Source organism: Tursiops truncatus, chromosome 14, assembly GCF_011762595.2.
Source record: "Tursiops truncatus isolate mTurTru1 chromosome 14, mTurTru1.mat.Y, whole genome shotgun sequence".
NCBI classification, from domain to species: Eukaryota; Metazoa; Chordata; class Mammalia; order Artiodactyla; family Delphinidae; genus Tursiops; species Tursiops truncatus.
The window spans coordinates 42,476,032-42,502,000 of NC_047047.1; positions in this window are offsets into that span (position 1 = coordinate 42,476,032).

Below are 25,969 nucleotides of genomic sequence, written 5' to 3' on the forward strand. Positions count from 1 at the left end.
TTATTTAGTGCCAAAAAGAAATGAGCTATCAGGCCATGAAAAGACATGGAGGAAATGTAAAAACATACTAGGAAGTGAAAGAAACTAATCTGAAAAGGTTACATACTGTTTCCAACCTTATGACTTTCTGGAAAAGACAAAACTATAGAGAGAGTGGAAAAATCAGAGGTTGGAGAGAGGGAGGGATAAATAGACAGTGCACAGGGAATTTTTAGGGCAGTAAAACTATTCTGTATAATACTATGATGGTAGATACATGTCATCAAATATTTGTCAAAACCCATAGAACACTGAGAATGACCCTAATTTAAACCATAAACTTTGAGTGATAGTGATGTATCAATGTCAGTCCATCGATTGTAACAAATGTATCACTACAGTGTATAATGTCCATAGTAGGAGAGGTTGTGGGTATGTGGGAATAGGGAGTATATAGAAACTCTCTGTACTTTTCATTCAATTTTGTTTTGAACCTAAAATGTCTCTAAAATATAAAGTTTATTGATTTTTTTGAAATAGAGCATTCTCAAATTCACAACTTGGAAATTCAGGTTCAGGAGGTCTTGGGTCAGGTATGGGTATCTGTTTCATAAATTCCAAGATAATTCTGATTTATAGTTAGGGTTGAGAACCACTGGGTAGATGCTGGCCTCCTGATCTTTCAGAATTTAACTGTACTGTTCAGTTTTTTCAGACCTTAAATCTCCGGTAGGCTTAGTCTTATAAATTCATCTGTAGTGATATGTTAATATCAGATAATGCTTATATGTCAAATGTTTGCATTTATAAAAGGGTCTCTCTCTATGTAAATGCTTAAACAAACAGAAGCGGGGTATTATAGACTGGCTGTCTCTAAAGAGCCTAGTCATGGAGCTAAAATGATGATGCCTTTCCATGGAGCAAAGAAACAAGACATCAACAATCAAGGACATGGCAACTATGATTCCATCATTCACACGTTAAATTTCCTTCAAAAGAACAAGTGATACTGTTAACCAGGCCCTTCAAGCACATATAAAACAAACAGCATGATTGGAAAAGAGAAAATGAAAAATGGCATAAGAAACCTTATCTTTCTCCCATAACCAAGTATACTAGTCCCACCCTTTGGAGCGCAGATGAACAGAATGAGAATGATGGAGTTCCTAACACTAGCCCTTTCTTTCTACATAACCCAGAATGATGTAGCCCTCTATTTAAAAAGCAGTTAAAAGGATGCAAATGTTCTCCCTTGAAACCCAGATGTTTTCTATCTTTTTAAGCTCCAATTATTTCACCACATTATTTAGCAGCACTCACATAAGATCAGGGCCACCTGTTACATCCTCTACACATTTATGAGAGATTTAATGTTAAGTTTGTATTTATGGTTTACCTAGAAAAGTCAGAATTCAATTGAGAGGATGCTTTTAGAGTCATCTTGGGGTCAAAGGATGTGTATATGGCAGATTAACAAATAATTAAGACACCCTGTTGTGTAGTATAAACAAAATCAAACCTGATTTTGTGATTCATTATTACATAAATTTGGATATAATCCAGGATTAGAAAACTCATCATCTGAAATAAAACTACATGCCAGAAAAGCATAATATAACATTGTTAGACTATAAGAAAATTAATTTTTAAAGTTCCATTATAAAATATTTTATTATAGGAATGTTATTTATTACCAAGATAGGTTTTTCATACTTAAATGTTCTATTTTTGTCTTGTCTAAAATTAAATATGTTCACTCTGATAACAATACGTGACTTGAAGTATATATTACTGCCTTTCTAATGATAAATAAGCATTTGCACACACACAAAAATATCCTAATTAATGTCCACTCTGTAAATAAGTGTTTATTGAGTACCTATTGTGTACCAGGAACTGTTCTCTGTGCTAAGATATGGCAGGGGACAAAATATACAAAGTCCCTGCTGTACTCAAATGTTGAAATAAATTTCCAGCTAACTCTGGAAGAAAAGTATCTTCTCAAAAATGAACGAAAAAACCAACATTGTAAAGTTAATGATATCACAATATTCACAGATTATTCTTGAGCTTCCGACATAAATACTACTTATTATGCATTATTCCAGCACTTTAAAAGTTAGTAGCAGATGATGTTATCTATCATAAGACAGCTACTAAGTAGAAGAGAAATGGGGAAAATAAAAGTGAGAAGCACACCTCCTCATTCTACTCATCTCTCTTGTGATCAGACATGTGTCAATTAAGAAAGACACTGAGAAACCCAATTGCAAAGCCTAATCTTTAGATAAAATTTCTTGAAACTCAAGAATATTTACTTGGATTGACCATAAGATTTTCGGTGTGGCTAAAACACTGTTACAAATTAGATTGGTTGTGGTTTGGGGAAGCTTCACTTTCCCCATTTTCCTTCATTCTCCGGGGAGATGTGTGGCAGAATCAGAGAGTGTCCATTCTCATTTACCCTCTTATCTGAACCCCGACCATAACTCTTTTTTCCCATTCAATTGTAACCTTGGATAAATATAGTTTTAAAATCTAGCAGTCCTGGAAAGATCACTGTAGAAAGAAGACAACTTTTTTTCCATCTTAAATACAACTTCAAAGTGGCAGACTGGAAAATCTCTGCAGGCAAATGTGATGTCACTAAAGAAATCACACACTTACCCGTAGAGATTCTACAGTCTGACATCTTCAAGCATCGAAACGTTTCATCAACCATGCTTTTCTGTATGCAGTTCTTTGACTTGAAATAAATCTGGATTAGCCAAATAACCAAATTATAGCTAGCTTACTAAACTTTGGTTTCTTCTAAACCAAGGGGACATACATACATAAAGGGTACTGACATAATTCAAGTCATGAGCCATAATTCTTATTAGATTTTATTGCTACATTCTTCACACAGCTTTGGAAAGTTATTCCTAAGAGCACAAAATACACACTTAGACTGCACACAGAGAAGGAAAATGCCTCTTGATGGTTGAATCCCACTAAGGTAAATTGTAAGATAAGAAGGTTAAAAAGGCTTAAAGCTGTTTTATCAAAGTGTGATCCTCTGACTAGGAGCAGCAGCATCACCTGGGAACCTATGAGAAATGCAAATTCTCATGCCTACCCCAGGACTCCTGAATTAGAAACTCTGAGAATGAGCTCCAGCGATATGTGTTTTAACAAGCCTTTCAGGTCCTTCTGATTCACACTGAAGTTTGAGAACTACTGGCTTAAAGAAAACAAAGATTATTGCTGGAACACTGAACTCAGAGATCTTCTGATGTTTTATATGAAAAAAATCAGCCAAAATAACGTGTGGTCATAAAAGTATTATTGTCTAGGATACGTTTCCTTTCTACATTGATTATCTTAGTAATAAACATAAGCATTAATAATGGAATGAAACATCTTCCTTTAACTCTTACTTTGCCAATGAAATTGCAGAGCTCTGCTTACTTCCTTAGAAATAAAGAGTTAAGAAATCTTATTTAGGAGGAGAAAGCGTTTTCATGTTTGGGAGGATTAAAAGGGTACTGACATCATTCAAGTCATGAGCCATAATTCTTATTAGATTTTATTGCTACATTCTTCACACAGCTTTGGAAATTTATTCCTAAGAGCACAAAATACGCACTTAGACTGCACACAGAGAAGGAAAATGCTCTCACAATGAAATTATTTTAGACTGACACAATAATATTTGAAAGACTCAAGACTTATTCTCTATGTAACATCTTTTCAAAATAAGAGGTGAGTTGTATAAATTTGTCTTTTTCAATATCCTTTACAATTTTCCCTCTTAACAGTTAAATTTGGCTATAAAAGATCTAATTCTGTGTACTTAAGAAAATTAGTTTCCTTTCCTCTCTGATATTATAAAAATTGCATGGCTGAAAGGATAAAGAAACACAAAACCCCAAAAATATTAAAAATTATAACTGAACTTGGCCTTTAATGACAATGAATAAAATACACAATTTAGTTCTTGTATATCAGAATGGAGTGTCTGAAATTTTGGTTTGCCTGTTAATCAGTAACTTCTGGTAGCATGTTAAAAATTTATCTTCAGTTTCATTCATACTGAATTCATTTTTATTATTTCTGGGCCACAACAATTTCCCATGATATGATGGAAATATGGTAACATTCAAAAATTGAATTAGATCACACAGAAAACACCAACTCACTCAGATTATAATAATAAGGTTTGGCTTATTCATGAAAAGTGAGAGCCCAACTATGTCCAAAATCTGCAAAGACAGTGCTAGATATCAGCAAGATGTTTTAGATACCTCAGACAACCCGAAGAAGGACGTTTCCTTAGACGAGGATGAAGAGGCTCTTTAAATGTCAGGGTTCTTTGCTCTTATTGGAGCTAAATCAATTCAGTATTGATGCAATTACTGATCAGGAGCTCCAATGCCATCAATAATAATAAAAAATTACTAACCGTTATGTGCAATTTGATATACAAAATCTTTTCAAAACATGGGGCTAATTGCAGGATACAATAAAAAGTGATGCTAGAAACTTAGCAACCTCCCAAGGGGAGATATTGATAGCAACAACTAATAGCTACTACTGCAGGAAGCACTCTATACACATTATCTAATTTAGTCCTCACACAAACCTGGTAAGGAAGCTAATATAAACAGTACCATTTTATGAATGAAGACATTGAAGCTCAGAAAGACATAAATGGAAAGGAAAGAAATTATCTGTATCTGCACAACTATACATCTGGGACAAAGTACTATGGAGGAACAAGCATGGAACTATAGGTCAGGAAACCTGGATTGTGAATATTTGACTCCGCTTATGGCCTCTCTGGATTCCAATTTCCTCATCTTTAAAACAAAGTATCTTCTTTACTATTTATTTCCTATGGCTGGGAAACCACTTGCTAACAATAAAGAGCTGAAAAGATGTAGGATGTTGTTATTATACTTGGGGTGAACTAGGCAAGCTTTGGGCATGGCCTGGTTTCTTGCTATTTCCCCCCCATCATTGATATGGAAACTGTAAAAGAAAGAATGCTGATGGAAGTATTGATTTGCCCCCATAACTATCCCCTCCAAAGGACACTGGCCTGATGTCTTTGACCATCCTCCTTGCCAGGCCTAGCCATGTTCCTTTGTCCCACTCTGGTGACCCCAAGACCCCTCATCTTTAGGGCAAGCAAAGAGCTTCTCTTGAAGGACTATACCAAATGAGTTCACATAGTCTTTCTTCTTCTGACTGGGTAGCAGATTTCCTCCTCTTTCAAGAGATGTCAAGGTTTTCAATAAATATGTAACTAAAATACACCAGTGCCCAAGGGCCTGTGCAGAAATAAAGCTTGGCTATAATGTGCCACCCCTTCGGAACCTGAAATTCCTAACTGGATGCAATCCTGACAGATATTTCAGAAGCTCTATCATTCACAGAAATTAACATTTCAGATCTGGAAAGAAAAATAATGACTACTTACTCAAAATCTATTATTTATTGAGCATTGACTTCATGCTAGGCATTTTACATGCACTGTCCCATTTAATCCTTCTAACAGCCTTGAATGAAGTCAGCCTACTAATGGTCCTATTTTGCAGATGAGAAAATGAAGCCCCTAGAGTTTTAACAAGGGCCTTGAGCCAATTCTGTTGAACTCCAAAGTCCATCATCTTAACTACTACCCAATTTTAATTCCCAGAGGTTAAGTGGCCACAGGTCATACAACTGATTAGTGGTAAACCTGAAACTAGACCTCAGTTTTCTTTGCACCATATGACACTTATTCCTATGTAAACGGTCTATATTCTTCTCAAAGTGCCCTATAGAATTATTCAATTTGTGATGCAAGCCAAATGGCTGACTCAGATTCAAAGCTGCTAAGTTATAATCCACTGCCTAGCGTGGGCACCAAGGAAGAAAGGTTCATATGAATTCTGCATCTATTTATACTTTAACACAAATGCATAAATGCTAAAATTGTGCCTTTCTATTGCTGAGGACATGACAAACCATCAAATTCACACATAATTTTGAAACAGACCTCATCCTTTCCTAATTCTGCTGGCAACCTAAAAATCAAGGCAAAACAAATCATTAATATATTATAGCACAGCAGGGATAATTTGGGGGGTTTCTAAGACCAGGCTTGAATTAGCACTCATAAACAGGTAAATTTTACCAAATTCATTACTCATTGTCAAATGTACACATTGCTTGTCAACTCTGTCTTCTGTAAAGTTTCATCTGAAGGACGCATTAAGGATATTACAATATGTAAAAAATAGATAACCTTTCCATTTGAAAAATAGCTTTCAATTTTCTGTCTTGGTGGTCACCCACCATGGTGGCTGCCATGGAGAACGTCCTTCAGCTCATAAATGATTACCTACCAAAGTGAAAGAAGCACATAATGAAATGTGATCTAATCAAAGGTGTGCTTAGTAGTTATGCTAAGTTGTAACGTTACTTCCTTGAAGCAAAAGAAAGTACAAAGACACCTTTCCTGAGTAGCTTTAACTCAGCATTAGTTTTCCCCTTCTTTACTTCCTCGCCTCATTGTCTCACCTCTTATTTTCTTTCCCTCCTTCTATCCTCTCCCTCATCTCTGCAAAACTCAGAGCTGTGTTTGGTTGTGGGGAGGGGTTGAGGTAAAGAGCAAAATCATTTCAAGTGGTGTGTAAAACAACATCACCACTAATTCACATAGATTATTCTTTCCCCTGAAGCTCCAAACAGGAGCTTCAGTAGAACTAAAAGTCATATTTCTTTGCACAGGTTATTGCCTTAGGGAAGCCAGGGATCACTATGTGTTATATGAAAAAGGTAGCTTATTGGGACTTCCCTGGTGGCGCAGTGGTTAAGAATCCACCTGCCAGTGCAGGAGACACAGGTTTGAGCCCTGGTCTGGGAAGATCCCACAGAGTTGCAGAGCAACTAAGCCCGTGCTCCACAACTACTGAGCCTGCACTCTAGAGCCCGCGAGCCACAACTGCTGAGCCCATGGGTGACAACTACTGAAGCCCGCACGCCTAGAGCCTGTGCTCCACAACAAGAGAAGCCACCGCAATGAGAAGCCCACGCACTGCAATGAAGAGTAGCCCCTGCTGCCTGCAACGAGAAAGCCCACTCAACAAGGAAGACCAACACAGCCAAAAATAAATAAATAAATAAATAAAAGAAAAAAGTAGCTTATCGCCATTATCATTATTGACAAATATTTGCTGAACACACCATGTGCTTGGAACAGTGCTGGATACTGTATGCTCTTGAAGGCTTTAAGCAAGAAAGACCAGGTGTTCCCTTTTTCAAGTGGGAATTCCCCTTTGAACCCTAATTTTCAATGCCCTAATGAGTTTGGGAGGAACATAAAATTATCCCTTATTTCAGGATTTAATTATGATTTTAAAATCAGGATTTTATTCAGATTTTTAAATATCTCACTTTTATGGAATTTTACAGATTTTAAGTGTTTTCCTTAACTCATTCTTAGAACAAGCCCTCTTTTATCATTTGATATATAAAACACTCTAACTGACCACATTTGACTTTAAATATCTATGTAGAAGGATATAAATTCATTTAAGAAGTTAAGTATATAAAAACCATGAGTAGTAAATATTTATAAAGATGATAATGTTCTCTTTCTTGACATGGGTGGTGGTGACATGGGTATGTTCACTTTGTGATAACTCATCAAGCTGTACACTAGTGATTTGTGCACTTTTCTGTAAGTGTATTTACCTCAATAAAATAACTTACACAAATGTATATATATGAAGAGTCCTGACATCCCCTCCCCCAAACACCTGCAAGCCCACAGTCAGAATATCTGATTTCACCAGGGAGTATTTATTCTGCCTCTCCTACAGCCCTCAGTTCTTGCTCTAAGGACTTTTATTCTCCAACCTCAATTCTAAGAGATTGTTTTCAGGGCCTCCCTCCCATCAGATATTCCCCCTTCAGGCTTTTTTTTTTTTTTTCATGGGCTTTCTTCTGTAGACTGGGCCCCTATTTTCTCCAGTAGGTCCTGATCTTTTCTTAATATCTCAAAAACAGTGCAAAAAAATGTTCCCTTCATTTTTTCCCCCCAGTACTATCTCTAGCTACCCTTGCTGCTGCCCACAAACCTCCAGATGTCCTTTTACAAGTGCCGGCTCAGTGGTTTTCTCAAACTCCTCTTTAAGAAGGGTTCATATGATTAGAAAATGACTATGCCTTCTCTCTCTCTTTCCTTTTCTCACTATACCTCTGGAACTTGTATTTCCAGAAAGTGAGACCCATGTTTCCTTGCCACTCCATGGAAAAGTACTGCTATTGGACATTCTCTCGTTTTTAGTTGGATTTCTATAGACACCTTCCTGATAGGGTTGTAATCAACATAAAATACTTAGTATAAGGCTAGGCCTTGTCATTACTCAGTAAATAGCAGATTTCGTTATTGTTATTAATAGTAGTATGATTAGCTAAGGTTGTTTTTTGTTATGACAATAGAGTCAACTCATTCATTTTTTCTTTCAGTTTCATTGAGTTATAATTGACATACAGCACTGTATAAGTTTAAGGTGTACAGCATGATTTGACTTACATATTACATACATCATGAAATGATTACCACAATAAATTTAGTGAACATCTTTCATCTCATATAGATACTAAATTTCTTAACCTGTGCAAATTGCTGTAATGCTGAGGGAATAATAAAATAGCAGCTACCATTTGTTAAGTGTTCTATATCTGGCATTGTTCAGTACTTTATATAAATAGTCTTATTTAAGCCCCTAGCAATCCTATGAAACAGATATTGGGATCCCATACCAAAATTTAAAAACTGAGTTTTGTAGGAGTTACACCATTTTGCTGGGTCATTAGCCAATTAAATTGACCATGGGGATGCATTTGCTTCTGAAATAACCACCTTCTTGCAGGATATGCATCCTGCCAGATTGTGGCATGGCACTCAAACCCTCAATAAGAAGCCTTTGGGACCCAATCAGGCACTGTGAGAAGAAATCTCAAACCAGGCCCCAGCCTCTAAGGAACAGACAATGGGTAAGTCAACCTTGTTCCAACTTTGCCCATCATTCTGTCCTTGAGACCGAAAGCTTTCCAAGCTTCAAGTACCTAGTCATTTTCCATTCTTTTGTGTTTGTTGCCTTTAGCATCTCCTCACCATCCCAAATCAAGTTTTGTCTTACAAAACTGTGACAAACTTAGAGACTAAAGTTTTGTCTCTGTTGTAAGAATCTTCAGAGGTCCAAGATTCTAGACACTGTCACCTAAAAATTTCTGGGATAACCTTCCCTCTTTCTTTTACTGCATGTGTACTCTACAAAAGAAGGTAGGTTTAAGCTGATTCAGCCACTACGACTACAGCCCCGTTGAGCCATGATCAATGCCTCATGTCACTGAAGCTAGCTATTGCTGTTTCTCTGGTCTCCAGAGGACCTTCCAAATATTCTTTCTTTTTTAAGAAAGGGAAAGTGGCATATGCCAAGTCTTAAGGGTTACAATCCAATTATACACAGGCAATCTCTAAAGACTGTTCTAATAGCAATTACTTCATTTCTTTCTCTCCAATTACTCATGTCAATATCATTATCCAACCTGCTAATGGTTTTCCTTGAAGAGGTTATTCATTCATCTGCTTGGCTCCAGTTATGAAAGATGCATTATGTCCCTTGAAGTACAGCTGGCTTCTTTTTAAGCCTTTGTAGAAGCTTGAACTAGAGAAGGATAAAGCCTTTTTTATGGGAGCCATCCTTTATATCAGTTACACTTCTGCTGTGCCGTTAATTGTGACTACCTATTCAAAAATGTCTCCACCATTCAGAATGTGGAAAACATGCCAGTGGGAAGCTCAGCTCAATGGCAGTTCTGGCTTCAGCCTTGGGCTGGACACCCACTTATGCACAGTATGACTCAGACTCCCTTCTCGTAACGCCTTATCTCTAGACACCATTCTCCATGAATCCCTTTCTCTATTCGTAATCACTTCTAATCCTCATGCTCCTCTGTCTGACCTTCTCTTCCCACAAAAATCCAGAAAGTATGCACTTAATAAACAAACAAATCCATTGACAAAGATAGATGTATTCAGGGCAGCTTTACCAAAATTCAGCTTCAAACTGGTATTTAACAAAATTCCAGCCAAAATGCTCATTTGTAACTCCAGCCAACTATTTTATTGAAACCAATTTGAAGCCAAACATTTTCTGAATGCCTACAAGTCTACAAAAATAATAAATACTGTTTGGCTATATTTCAAACCTCGGGGGATTCAGAGTCCCAATTCCAGAAAGAATAAGAAGGCAAGGTAAAAAGGAAGCAGACCTGAAAAAGGTTATCGCTTGGCGAGTGACTCCCACCCAGAAATCAAAGAGAGGAAGTTCATGCGGGGAACCTCCAGGTAGTCAGCACAACTGCCAGGAAATTGGGACACAGAAGAGAATCATGTTGAATGGATTCTTAGAAGTCCTCTCACACACCAACACCTTTACAGCTGTTTTTAAAATAGATTTTCTGCCTTATTTGAGTTAATTTCCAAAAGGGGGATTGCAACAGACACCTAAATGTGACAAAATTAATACTACCCCAGGTCCAGTGTGAGTTGGAGTACCCAAAGACCAGAGATGTTTCAGAATTTAGACTTGAAGGCTGAAGGAGGACTAGATTTCTAAACAACATGTCTCTAGTGATGGAGTGCTCATATCCACAAAGAAGAGAAAACTGAGTTATAAATATAGCTTATGTCAACTCTAGACACCACGGGGTCCTAAGAAACCATAAACATCATGTAAACTCAGAAGTCCCTCAGTGTAGAAATAGAAACACCTTTTGACCTACATCCTAGTCTACTCTGGTACATCAGTAATAAATCAGTGACTTGAGCAAGGTACAGAAGTACAGTAGATATGAAAATTTTCTAGGAAGAAGGAAAATAAAGATGACACAAGCATAAAAAAGGAGTGGAATTTTGGTATCTTTTCTAAAATCTAGAGGTTAGAAATTTTTTTTAAAAAATAGAAAAAGTAAGTTAACCAAAGCACATGGTAGTAAAGTTAAAACAAAATAAAACTAGAGTTAATTGAGTATCTATGTGTCAGATTCTGTACTAGGTAGACATTTTCACAGATATTATCACATTTAGCTCTTAAAAATCTCATGCACAAGTATTAAAATGTGGAAACTGAGGCTCCAAGACACAAAATAATTTGCCTTTAAAGCCCACAGCTAGTAAGTGGTAAAACCAGGAATCACACCCAGGTCTACCTTACTCTGAAGCTCATAGGCTTCTCAACACATTATGCTATGTTCTACAGTCAACTTGCAGTAAGAAGAATAATCCTTCCAAGTTTTCAGGAGGTATCTAAATAATTCCAGCTTTGAGTACATATCACTGGCCTTCAGGGAAATAGTAAAATTGCCACCATCTGAACAGATCCAATGACCTGACAGGAATTTCTTTGTTACATCCAAATATAAATCTACAGAAAACCTCCAGTAGAACTACAATCACAAATGCATACATTGCAATGCTCCTAAAGGTACCTGTAGAAACATCCTACGATGGATTTAGAGGCTCCCTTTCTTTGGTGATATCCCTTAAGTCTCTAAACAGGCTGTATAGACACTGTTAGAAATAGCTTACTCCTTGATATTTTACTCTGCCACTATTTTTTCAGTTTTTCTGGCCTATGGACTATCTAGCCAGGTTAGCATACTTTTGTTACCAAAACCACTTCTATCAGTTTCCTCCAGTTTATTTTTTATTTCTTTATTATTATTATTTTTTGTGATATGCGGGCCTCCTTTTTATTTTTAAATGGTTTTATTTATTTTGCGGTACGCGGGCCTCTCACTGTTGTGGCCTCTCCCGTTGCGGAGCACAGGCTCCGGACGCGCAGGCTCAGCGGCCATGGCTCACGGGCCCAGCCACTCCGCGGCATGTGGGATCTTCCCGGACCGGGGCATGAACCCATGTCCCCTGCATCGGCAGGCGGACTCTCAACCACTGCGCCACCAGGGAAACCCCTCCTTTTTATTTTTAAATGCCCATCACAGCAAGTCAGTAAGGTGGGCCAAGCAACAAAGTGTGTATCTGTGCTCTCCCTTCAGAATCCTCCCCACTGCAGTTGTAGGTATGACATACCCTGTCTCGGGTTCACCCACAGCTGTCTCATCTTCCTCATGAATGTACAGTATTTCCATTTATGATCTTCTTTTTCTAATGGTTTCCAGTAGAGGAAAGAAGAACTACATCTTTATTCTTGCTATCTCTACAATCACTTGTCAGTGTTAAACCTTCTAGGAAGAAAGGAAAATCAAATCTAAGATTAAGAGGAAAGGGGAAAAGTGAACCATCATGCATATTGCTTTGAAGTTGGGTCTGATTCATCCTAATCCCTTGAGAGAAAAGACAGAAGAAATGACAGGCCCTTGTTTTTTGATTAGGATAAAATCTTCTATTTATTTTTGATCCTGTACAATTTGACTCCAGAAGGTAAACTTAAAACTATATTTCAAATATGAAATTCCACTGAGTAGACATTTTTATTTTTCAAAAAGTAACCTTTTACTTAGGAGTTCATATGAAAAACAGGATGATACTCACTTGTTCTTTCTCAATTGTTTTCTAACTCTATATCTACCTGATTTTTTTCCCCAGATAAAAGGTGTTTTTCTAACTCAGCAAATTATCACTATCCTAAATTCTCTCAAATGTCAGTTATTCAAGGACATGTTATGAGCTGGAATTCATAATTCTTTGCTTCAACAAACATTTGATTTAGTTCAACAGTTTTTATTGAGTACTTATTAAGTATCAGGTGCTATACTGAGAATTGTATGACTGAGAATATGGTAATGTTCATATAAATATGAATAGCATGGTCCTACATTTAGAAATTCATGGCCTAATAGGGAGACAACATGAAAATAAGAAAACACCATTGTGTATAACAGGTGCCAATATAGAGAGAGTACAAGTCGAAAGGGATCGCAGAGAAGGGAGACTGAAGAGAGTGTTGACTGGAAAAAAAATGCACAACGTGAGAGTTGTGAGTTAAGCTTTATTTGGGGCAAAATGAGAACTATAGCCCAGGAAAGAGCATTTCAGATAGCTCTGAGAAACTGCTCCAGAGAGGTAGGGGGGAAGGTCAGTGTTACATATGATTTTAGTGGGGAGGGGCGGTACGTGCAGTCAAGCACACGTTAGCAGAGGCTTGCGAGTCACGAGGAGCAGATGTCACGGTTAATGATTTTAGTGCTTTTCTAGATATGAGGAGATGCAAGAATTGGGCTCATGGAATCTTCTCCTGAAAATATCTACTTATCTGAAGACCTTTCCTGCCAGTTTTTCCCAGAGCACAGAGTGCCTCATTCCTGCTCTCCACCCTGAACACCTTTCAGGGGCTGTTGAAGGTCAGCAGCTACAGCAGCTCATGATTTAATCCTTGTAGAGGTAGATGGCAAGTGCCAATTTGTAGTTGGCAAGCGGAAGCAGTGTCTGATGTTGTCTTTAGATTCAGTATCTGTATGTCAGTTACACAAAGTGTGTGTATGTGTGTGTGTATGTGTGTGTGTTCAGGAGGGAGAGAGGAATAGGAAACCATTCTGAGTATGAGCAAAGGCATAATACAGTTCATTGGATTCTTGGAACTTCAGGCTGTTTGTTATAGCTGGAGTCTACAATGCAGGGGAAGGAATGATCTAGAGTGAAATGAAGCTAGAGGGCAAGTTGGGGGAAATCCCTGCCAAATTGCACATCCTGGCCCCCAAACCAAACCTACAGAATCAAAACCCGAATGTGAGTCCAGGGGATCTACGTTTGTAACAAGCCCCCCTGGTGCTTCTTATGCACTCTGAAGCATACCCCAAATTAGGTGGTGGAGAACCTCTGCGGGCATCTCCTCCTCTCTCCTTTCTCAATCATTATTCTTACCAATGATTAGCCCCACCCAGTGGACTAAATAAAGGGGCTGAGGCTCAAGACCCAATCCAACTTAGACATAATAAAGCAGCATGAACAAACATGGAAACTACCATCTAAAATGGTAAGACCTGGACCCCCATTGTCATACCTGCCCCTTTGATGAGTATATGGTCATTACTTTTTTCACTTACGTAACTGTTGGTTTTCTTGCTGAGGACCTATGTTAGGGTGCTTGGCTTTGGTATTCCCAAAATCTTTTGTAAAACTTGTTTATAAGTGGGTTTTGAGTGATTGGTTTTACATCTACCTATCCTCCTACTTGATTGTGTTTCTTATAATGTAAGGATTAAATAGGACAAATCCTTTCTAAATGCAAAGATTATACTTTTACAACATCACATGCAATGCTTGCATATGCCAGAAATGTGTGAAAATAAGGTTTCAACTCAGCAAGAGGACTAACTTGATAATGTTTCATCAAGAAAAATTCAGAAAGCGAGAGAGAGGCATGGACATATATACACTACCAAACGTAAGGTAGATAGCTAGTGGAAAGCAGCCTCATAGCACAGGGAGATCAGTTCGGTGCTTTGTGACCACCTGGAGGGGTGGGATAGGAGGGTGGGAGGGAGGGAGATGCAAGAGGGAAGAGATATGGGAACATATGTATATGTATAACTGATTCACTTTGTTATGAAGCAGAAACTAACACACCATTGTAAAGCAATTATACTCTAATAAAGATGTAAAAAAAAAAAAAAAGAAGAAGAAGGAAATTAAGCTCTACCTCCTGGAGGGAGAAGTGTCAAATAATTTGTGGACATTATTAAAACCACCACAGTACTTATTAAATAAATTGATTGATTTTATATTTAAAAAAAGAAAAAAATCAGGGATACACAAGACTTCAAACGAGTCTTCAGCTGGTACGCTCAGTGAACAAAGCCATGCTTCTACCCAAGGCACTTGTGTGATTTCCTTCTTGCAGGTCTAACCTGGATGGCTGTGAGTTGGCTTAATCTCAGCTGGCAACTGTGAGATGTTCATACAATCCCCCACAGTGGTCTCTGGGATTATGCTAAACAGAGCAATTTCCTTTGCCCTCATGGATCAAAAGACTTACATGGCAACCAAAATTAGAATACCAAATTTCTATTTCATGACCCCCAAAAAAGCTGTTATGGTTACTGTTTTGTGCTCAGCCTCTTTTCATCTTACTAAAGTCTTTTTCTGAAGTCCTTTTACACTGGAAAGGCTTTACTGAATTCATGTGCTATTTATAGCATTTCTTCAATGCTACTTGCTTTTTTAAAAACTGCAACCAAGGGAGTCTGTGTGTTAGAAGCTGAACCTAAAATGTTTTCCTTCTGAAAACTCCTCCCACTCTTTTAGTAGGTGCTACTCTTTCAAATTCCAAGCAAAAGGGGATGATCTCCTGCCAGGCCCTCCTCAAACTTCAGTTGACCAGATTATCACATTGAATGGCCCTTCCTCATACCTTCTGTGACTATTTTGCATTCAATTGTCCTAATTGATATTGAAATTTAGAATCCACTGTGGCTCAGTCTAAGGTTGCCAAAAGACTTTTGAGCTGTACCTAATTCCAATTCTTGGTGACTCCTGGAAACAGGCAGAAAACTGTATTCTGCAAAAAGATTGAGAACAAATGTAATTCCTTAGGGTAAAAAATGAAGACCACTTCTCTTCCTCATTCACCCAGCAACACAAAGCAAATTAGGTAGCGCAAATTTATAATTAAATGTAAGATTAACTTTAACAACAAAACTTATTAAAGACGCTGTTTCATAGGTCTTGACTGGAACATAGCTCCTGTGTATCTTCAGGAAGAGAAGAAGCCTGTGTGTCGCCTGATTAAATTACTTTTTGCTATTGAGGCAGACTAGTATGACATTAGGTTTTCTTGCCAGAAATTGATGTTAGGAGTGGGAGGTCAGTTTTAGGACCAGTTATTCCTGGACTAACAGAACAAATACTGAACTCTAAGCCAGAAAATAACTTACCTCTAGTAAGAAGAAGGCTTCATAGTAATTCTCAGGGCTCATTAGGGCCCCTTAAAGCTGTGAAACTCTCCAAATGTCATCTATACCTTCCTGTTAGTTGAAATAACCACTTTCTCCCCCGCAAACATTAAAGAAAATCCCAATTCCAATTCTTGGAGACAATTTTTCAAAAAGGATGGAAAATTGTTTTTTCAAAAGAAAGAAAACAAATGTAATTCAATAGGGTAAGAAACAACTTTTAAATCGTTGAGCACCTACCACATGTCAGGCACTGTTTGTTGCTGTGTTGCACATGCAGTAAGCGTATTGTTGCTGTCTGTAGATGTCTGCAGTAGTGTCTACACATATGGGTACCATGGGCGCTTTTAGAAATGCTAATGGTAAGGGCTCCACCACAGATGAATTAAATCACAATGATCAGGGGTGGGGCTTGGCATCACTATTTAAGAGCTACCCAGCGGATTCTAATGTGCAGTCAGAGGTGAGAGTCACTGTTTTTGAGCCCAACAAGAAGGCTGAGGATGGAGTGGAGTGAAAGAAAAACTAGTAGGAAATGGGGTTGGCATACTGATGGGGTGGGCCATCCTAAGGATCTGGGGGTTTTTAATGTGAATGACTTGAGAAGCAAGTGGAGAGTTTTACTTAGAGAAGTGGCATGACTTGTTTACAGGTAACATAGATCGAATAGGATTTTCTCAGAACCGAATCATTTATAAACTTTCTCTAAAGAAAAATATTTGTTGTAGATTCCAAAAAACTTCCTTGCAAATAAACTTTAGGAGTATAGACCATAGGATAAGCAATTCTTACCAAAAGGAGAGCTAGGATGAAAGAACAAAAAGGAAACTGAGGAATCAGGAGCTCCAACTCCTTTTGGCAACTAATTAGCTGCATTACTGTTTTAAGAAAAAAAAATCACCTATCTTTTCAGCCATATAGAATTTGACCTTTTTTTTTTTTAACTTCAAAATTCTAGAATTGCATGCTGGTAGTTATTAGCATCAAAATAAAGGGAGGATTTGGCATCTCTACCAGTAAGACATTCAAGGTATTGTTAGATGGGGTTAATTTATGCCAGCCCTAACTGAAAATGGAGTACAACAGGCTCACTATCTGGAACCTTGTTAGGGCCCCTGGGAACTAAGTCTTTGCCTCAATCGCCAGCACCAGCACCATGGCTTGTTAGTACACCTTGAAGACTACGTAAGTCAAAGTGGAAGCAGCCATCCTCTCTCGGAGAGCAAGCAGGCAGAGCTTATTGTGAGTCTGCAGGACTGCACCTTAGACATGTGCTAAATCTGTGATCCTGAGCTATTGCCATAAATCTGAACTACTTCTGCTCAGCACAGACGGCCATGTTCTGTTCATCCCCCAGCTTGTGTGTTCCTGCCCGACCATAGATCCCAACTCACTGAGGCTCTGAGCATTGTTCACATCAGACCTCACCTCTGGACCTGGACTTGGCTTTGCCCTTAGGAGCCATGGTGGCTGTGTGCTTCCCATAGCTTGCAGCTATTTGGGGCCCCGTTCAAAGGGCATACCAATACAGCTTCTTTAAATGCTGCCTGGTTTTGCCCTGAACAGATGTCCTGGCATGTAGTGCACATCAACCTGTGGTACCCAAAGCTTGTACTGAATGTTCTCTAAACATGTCTGGCTTCCTCTCCAGGTATAGACTTCTAGTCCCTCGTGTCCCACCACCACCCAGCCCCATGCCTACCACAGTGACAGAAGTCCAGAGTCAAATGATTTCTCCACTGATTTCCTGGTTTTCCTTACTACCTGACAGTTTCCTAACTGAGAAAAGGTCTCCTCCTGAGCTCATTCCCCCAGGTAATTCTTGACTGAGCCTCCTTAATGCTAGAAATCAACATTTCAGTCCCAGCCTAAAAAGTCAAGGTTTCCATTAGAAATCCATTTCTATTAGACCGCTAGGCTCAGGAGGCTGACCTAGCTCTTCAGTTGCTGCAGGGAGCCTTATGTTGTGAGGAAACCTCAATTTGAGAGCAGGTTTTATTCCATTATTGAGAACAAGCTAGCTAGATGGCCACCCTTATGCCATCAAAGGAATTTATTATCCTCTGCAGCCAAATGGATGTGTTAAGAAATGTGGGCAGGCCCAAATCAGGCCAGTAAAAGTTTCATATGCCACCAAGAAGGCCTTTGAAGTCACTGAGAGTCAAAGTAACCAGAGACATCCTGGCAGCACCCGCATAAAAGCTGCAAAGTAGTCCCAGGCTCACAATGTCTGTCTTCTCTGGGCATCCAGTTTAGAATTTTCTGTGGCCCTTCCCAGGCTACACTACTGGAAGATGAACAGTTGTAGAAAGCCCAGAAAGTGCCACCTTTGTCTTCCTTTGGCAACCTCTCCACTCCAAAAAATATTATATATCAAAACCAAAACAACAACAAAACAAAATTAAATAAAAATGCCTATGTTTTCAGTGATTGTTGCAAGGTCTCCATGAACTCTGAAAGTGGCCATTGTATCCAAGTCAGAGCTGTCTTCCATTAAGGTAGAGCAGGATTAAAGAAACCCTTCTTGGTTACAGACTCAATTCTCAGCTAGAGCCCATCAAGACTGATAACCCTTCCAGGTACCAAATTTGGGCCTATGTTTCACATTCTTCATAGTAATCCTCAATGCTGAAACTTCTCATAAAAAACCACACACTCTCCTTTGGGGGTTATGGCATTATTTAACTCATATTCTCAAACCTGCTGCACTTGTGCCCCACATTCCACTAGCAGTGAACATGGTGGTCTGGAGGGGGTAAATATGGGGAAGGTGCTAAGCTCAGCCAACATGCTTGACCAAGAAGAAACTCTAGCTTCAAGTTCTGCTCCCCATAAAATATAGCCACTTTTCATTTTCCATTCAACAAGTTCTTAATGCCAGTGAGGTACCAGGCTCTGTACTGGGAATGGGGCCATGAAAAAAATCATCCCTGCCCTCAGTCTAGTGGAGGAGTTGGTTGTTAAGCCAATCACGTAAATATCTCCATTGTAATTATAGTGGTTAACTGCTATGAGCAAAGGATGAGGAGACCTCATCTAGACTGAAGGTCGGGTAGAGATTTGAAGAATGAGTAGGCATTGTATGAACAGCATGGTGAAAACCTTAGGAGAAGGGAGGAGTTGATTGACTCTAGGAACAGATATGGCTGTCCCCTGGCTATCTGACTGTCTGTCAGCTGGAATGGACAAATCAGGAGGATCTCTCTGGAATAACTTCCTGGAGATAACTCTGGAAAGGGTGATGCTCTGCTTTTTAATTCTATTATAGACACCTCAATTACTGGAAGATGGCCTTAGCCTATACAATGCTCCAAAGATTGCTCAAAACTGTGACCTGGGTTTTAGGATGCCCCTGTTTTATGATTGCCTATCCGTGAGTTGTCCTCCCTTACTATGATTTTGCATAGTCTACAGGCATACGAGCTATATTTCCAAACTCAAGTAATCCCAAGCACTGCAGTTTCTAGTCTATGATATTTCTGGGGTGAAAGGAAATGAAAACAGGAAGTTGAAAATGTATCCCTAAAAGGTCTGTACTAATATAATAATGTCTAACAAACAACATTCCTGAATCCAGTAATTACTAAAACTTGAACTTCTGTAGGTGCTTGCTTCTGGCCTTTTTCCTTCTAAATCATCACACTCACTTACTGCCATCCTGTTTAAGATCACCTGTTTCCAATAGACCACAAAGTCTCGGGCCAGGCTAAGAGCAGTGGTCTCAAATTACAGTCACTGGACTGCATCACCAGTAAACTTTCAAAAACGCGCCAGCTCTTGGGCCCCACCTCAGATCTTCTAAATCAGAAACTCTGAGTGTGTGACCCAGCGCACAGTATTTTAACAGCCTGCTGGATAATTCTGCTCCATGCTCAAGTTTGATAACCACTGGCCTAGATAGGACCTTTCACCCATCTCCGTGAATCCCGCTTTCCCCACCCAATTTCCTGTAGCAGTTTGTAATGAAAAATGATATTCCCATATCTAACCATCCCAGCCACCATATCCCAGTCCTCAGGGCTTTCAAAACTTACAGTCTTAGACTAGGCACTCCAAATAGTCAATAGAAGCCTAGAATCCTGACATGTGGGCAACTGGACTCCTATCCAGTTACTTTTGATAAATGACACTACATAGAGGAGATCACACAGAACATATTGCAACAATCAAATCTTGAGGGACCCTGTTCTTCACATATTTTTATTTCCTTATCACATTCCTCCTAGTTTACAAAATGACACAATACTAATTTTCCAATTACTGCAAAAGTTGTTAATTCAGTTTCCTAATCTGTCAAATCTAGTTGCAAAAAACAAAACTATACTTACAGAGAGACCATGAGAGTTATAGGGAACTATCATAATGGACTGACTTTTTGAGTTCTTCTCCTAGAATTCCTTCTCCAGCAGAAGTCTTTAGGGTCCCCAACACCATTCTGCTTACAAGTCCTTTAGCTTTGCAGAAGTACTCTCTATGAAAAGTATATAAACCTTAAGGAAATGTCTGTTAAGCAATTGAAATAACATATTTGATCATAGTAAGAACTCTAGAAAAAAAACATACGAGTTGAAAATTATGTCCCTGGAGTATTTTAATGTATTCCAAAATTTCACCATCTGTAAAATAAAAATATGATGAACGCTTAACTCTCAGGTCTACTTGCCATCCGGATGAATGAAGACAGACAAGTAGCAATCAGTGGACTGGTCAGTCTCCATTCTGTGATCTCCACCTCTCAGCTCCACCTTTATTCTGCTTCGAAATCCCCTACCCAATTATTTCTTACCCATGTCCAAAGTAGCCCATGTAAATCAGAAGTTCCGTTGGACAGAAGGATAGATTTGCTAAATAATACTAGAGCCCTTCATTTATTCTACATTTGGGGGAATTCTAGAGGACTAGCTAGAATTTTCTAATGAGATCATTAAAGGCTGACCTGCAAAATTATCAATAAGAAACCAGTAACATTCTTGGCGTTGTATTCTTGGCCAGGGCATTCTTCCTGGTGTCACACGCCTCCTATATTTACTAACTCTAATTCTAACCATATCATTTCAGCGAGCTAGAATTCTAGAATGGTTAAAAGACATAATAAACTTATCTTGAAAATGTATATGTAGTTTATCCTAATCATGAATCTAAAATTAAGTGATCATTAGATGGTCTTATTCAAATCTACCTTATTTTTTAATATTTTAAAGATAATCATTAAAAAACAAGAATGAGTGGCTTAAGGATAGCTATTTTTAAAAACCCTCTCTAAAAAATACTTATCCACACTAGTTTGCCATGAAATAAATGATTGTGCTAAGTGAGTGTTATACACATTACATTTATTATATCTCTCTTCGTAAATTGGGGAAATTATTTGTTAGTGTGACTTCAGATTGATTTCTCATATGACATGTTAAAAAGAGTTACTTAATTGCAAATTTCATATGTAGGAATAAAAGGGAACAAAGTTGCTGTGTTCGGAAATAAATGATACTTAATATAATTATTGCAGAGTTTTTGATGTCGCAGATACTGCATCAGGAACTGATTGGATAAGAATCAGTCACCATCAGTTCCTAATGCATTGCCTTCAGCATCTAAACAAGCATCAGTGAACACCTCAAGTTAGATTTGCTGTGATGTATTTATGGTTATACAATAAAATAAGCACTTTTAATTAAACCCTAAAGAGAAATGTTTCTTGGTCCCAAGATGCTAAAACACCTATCATTAGCCTACCACTCTTATAGATTTGTTCATGGAACCAGAGAAGTTAATCTAGTTCCATGTTTATGCCTATAATACACTTGTATCTTCCTTGCTGAATAAATAGGTACTAAATAAAACAATGTAAACGTTGCTGATTGTTTTTATAACGTGAGAAAAGTGAGTAGATATATTTGGTTTGCCATCTTTGCTTATCTTTTTTTTTTTAACTTAAGAGTTTATGGAGTTTAAATAGGTATTGCTATTTGAATAGAGATTATTTCCCATCATTTACCACTAAAGTAAATATTATAAGAAAGAAAATGCTACAAAGCAATTACTATAAAAGATAACATATTATAACTAAGTATACTCTCAACTAGCTTAAATTCATTTGTATTTCCAGCATTTTCTAGCTTTACGGGTCAAGGTGGTTTGACAAGCAATCTTATTTTGCTTCACTTATGAATTCATTTATCAGATATTTATTGAACACCTATTATGTGCCAGCTACTATTCTAGGCACCTGTGATACAGCAGTGAGAAAAGTCACTACCCTAATGGAGCTTCCATTCTAGTAAAGGGAGAAGTCTGAAAACCAATTTATAATATTTTGTGTAAAATCAAGAGTTTTCAGAGGAGTAACAGTCCTGAAATACATATGTTTTAACATGGATCAAACATGATTGTATACAAGCAATAATACAACTTTTGTGGATAATTATAAAATAAATTTGGGGCTTCCCTGGTGGCGCAGTGGTTGAGAATCTGCCTGCCAATGCAGGGGACATGGGTTCAATCCCTGGTCCGGGAAGATCCCACATGCTGTGGAGCAACTAGGCCTGTGAGCCACAACTACTGAGCCTGCGCATCTGGAGCCTGTGCTCCGCAACGAGAGGCCGCGATAGTGAGAGGCCCGTACACTGCAATGTAGAGTGGCCCCCGCTTGCCACAACTAGAGAAAGCCCTCGCACAGAAACAAAGACGCAACACAGCCAAAAATAAACAAATAAATAAATTTTTAAAAAATAAAAATAAATAAATTTGATGAGCAATTTAATCAGTTACATACTATATACTGTGTACTATACATGTACTATATATTTTTTCATAGGCTCAGGTAAATATGTTCCGCAAAGGGAGAAAAGGCTACTATGCAGGATCTCTGAGAAGTCATTCCTGCAGGTAATGTGAGACATAAATTTAAGGTTTATTAAATTTAAACATAACCCAAATATGCACCATAAGGCCCAGTTCCAGTGGAGTATTACATTAAAAGAAACAAAGGCCAATGACCATAAGTACTTGTAAAAATCATCTTGTCATATCTGACGAAGAACATCAAAGGAAAAACAATTCATAACTTTCAGCAATACTTTTAGACCTCTCCTCTCTTGTTCTTTTTTAATGGCCCCATACTTGCTCTAGAGCCTCTCAAGCTCAATTCTCTAAACTTTGCCAATAAAATCCCCAGCCCACCTGGCTTTCTCTACATCCTTTTGCGTCTCCTTTCCTCCTGCCTTCCCAATTCATTCACATTACTCATAGTCATTCATTCCTTCTCTCTCCCTCCCTCCCCCCTTTCCCCCTCTCCTCCTCTGGTCCTCTTCTTTTCTCCCCTTGCTTCTCCATCTCCCTCTCAGGACCCTACAGAATCAGCCTCCTAGCCTCCCTTTCAGTCAGTTCCTTCCATTCCTCCTTGCTTGACATATCCAACTCTGCTCCATTCTCTAGACATTCACATAGCTAGCTATCTCACTTCAAGTCTCTACTCCTTTTCAAAAACACCTCCTCCAACCACTCTATTTAACATAGCCCATTCCCCTCCCTGTCCCTCCCCAGCCTATCACTCTCTATCCCCTTACCTGGCTTTATTTTTCTTCACAGTACCTATCACTACTTGACATTGGTTATATACTTGTTTGGGTTTTTTATTGTCTGTCTTCCTCACGAGAATGTAGGTAGCTTGAGGGCTGGGACCATGTAGTGTTCACTGTGATATCCCTAGCACCTAGAAGATTTACTGGCACACAATGGGCTCTTAGTAATTGTTTGAAAAAAATGAGTTGGTTGTACTGGAAAATAGCATTTTAACTCTTCTTTCCAGAGCATGAAAACTCTTCTTTCCTGAATGTGAAAGTTTAGAAACCTTCCTATTTAGGTCCTCAGGCCTTTTCTCTATCTAGGGTCTCTCATGAGGGGCTTGGGGTTATCTTTAAATACTATCTATATGCTAATGAATCACAATTCATATATTGCTCACTCTTACTATTCCCTAGCTCTAGACCAATATATCCAACTCTTGGATTGGATTGATTGGAATAGGATCCTGAAAGTTGGAATGGGGACCTGTGAGAAGACCCTGATGAAGCTGGGGACCTTGAGCCCCTATATTCTGAGGAGTCTTCTTTGCCATTGGGGTGGCCTCTCCACCTCTCTCCCCCCCGAGCCAGCCCCCTCAGTGTGAGGGGATTAACCCTGTACTGCCTGAGGAATCCGTGATGGCCTTCACTGAGACAGTTTCCATGCAAGACGATGCTGACTGTACTCAGGACCTACCCTTACTACCCCTCTTTGCTTCTAGATCTATAACTAGACACAAGTCCCAACAGGCCCCTAAAGGTGAGGTACAAAGTGTGACCCATAAGGAGCTGCACTACACTTCAAAAGAACTACTTGAGTCTTCTAACTTACACAATCAGAAATCCAGGGAATATGTGTGGGAATGGATAATAAGATAATGGATAATGGCAGAAGAAACGTAAAGTTGAATCAGGCCGAATTTACTGATATGGGCTCACTAAGTAAAGAGTCTGCATCTATTGTTGCAGCTCGGGGAGTTAGAAAGCGTTCTAACAGTCTGTTTGGTTAGTTGGTTGCCTAAAACATGGACCAAAACGTGGTTCACAGTGAGTGAGTTAGAAATGCCAGACTCACTTTGGTTTAATGTAGAGGAAGGGATTTCAAGACTTAGGGAGATTAGAATGTTCGACTGGATTTCTCATTTAAGACCTCACACATCCTGGGATGGTCCAGAGGCATACCTTTCACCATGACTGTGAGAAATGAATTCATGAGGGAACCCTGGATCCTTGAAGAGCTCTTCTCTGTAGGCCAGACCTAACAGTGGAACTGTAATCACTGAATTGGGAAACCTACATGTGATGGAAGTAATTGAATCCCCAAGTGGCAAGGGTCAAAGGGCAGCATTCAACCACCAAAGGCAGGGTGGGTGTGGTTTCCATAATGGACAGTAGTCAAAGTGGCATTCAGGACAGTCTGACTCCTGCAGACCTATGGCACTGGGTGATTAATCACGGTGTTCCTAGAAGTGAAATAGATAGGAAGGCTACTAAATTCCCACTTATCTATGTAAGCAGAAAAGTTCTAGGTCAAGTGAACAAAAATCTAACATGAATCACAAAAGCAGAGTCACGACCCTCAATCAATTCCCAGCCTGAGCCAGTTTACAGAACAAGAATCTGATTCTTAGTTCCCAGGAATGAAGGGGAGGACAGACCACCTTGAGGAAGGACCCCAGTATACTGTCAAAAATTTATGCTGTTAATCTTGTTCTCAGCCATACCCAAAGGGACCTATAGCCTTTTATCAGGGTAACTATGTTTTAGGGAAAGGTAATAATCAGAACTTTTGGGGACTGCTGGACACTGGCTTTGAACTAACACTAATTCCAGAAGAACCAAAATGTCACAGTAGTCCACCAGTCAGAGAAGGGGCTGGAAGTAAGATGATCAATAGAGTTTTAGCTCAGGTCTGTCTCACAGTGGGCCCAGTGGGTATCCTGTGGTTATTTCCTGAGTTCCAGAATGCATAATTGGAATAGATGTACTCAACAACTGGCAGAATTCCCACATTGGTTCCCTGACCATAATTGGCTACTATGGTGCGAAAGGCTGAGTAGAAGTTACTAGAACTGCCTCTCCTAGGAAAATAATAAACCAAAATCAATGCCTCATTCCTGGAGGGATTGCAGAGATTAGTGCCTTCATGAAGGACTTAAAATAGCAAGAATGAGGATTCCCACCACATCCCTATTCAACTCATTTATTTGGCCTATGACCAGCTACAGAAGAGCAACCTCCAGTTTCACAGAATTATGATTTATATTCCATAGTGGTGGTGTCCTCTCTTGGACACTAGGACCTCCAAACCCACACAGCCCAAGGTTTAAGGAGAAGAAACAATTCCTTCAGGGGATTATAAGTTAAAATGGTAATAGAGGCAATTTCCACCTCCACCTCTCAAACATGAAGAGTGTAGTGCCTGACAGATAAACAGCCTGCTCTAGAATGTTCTTTCCTCAATCTTTACATGG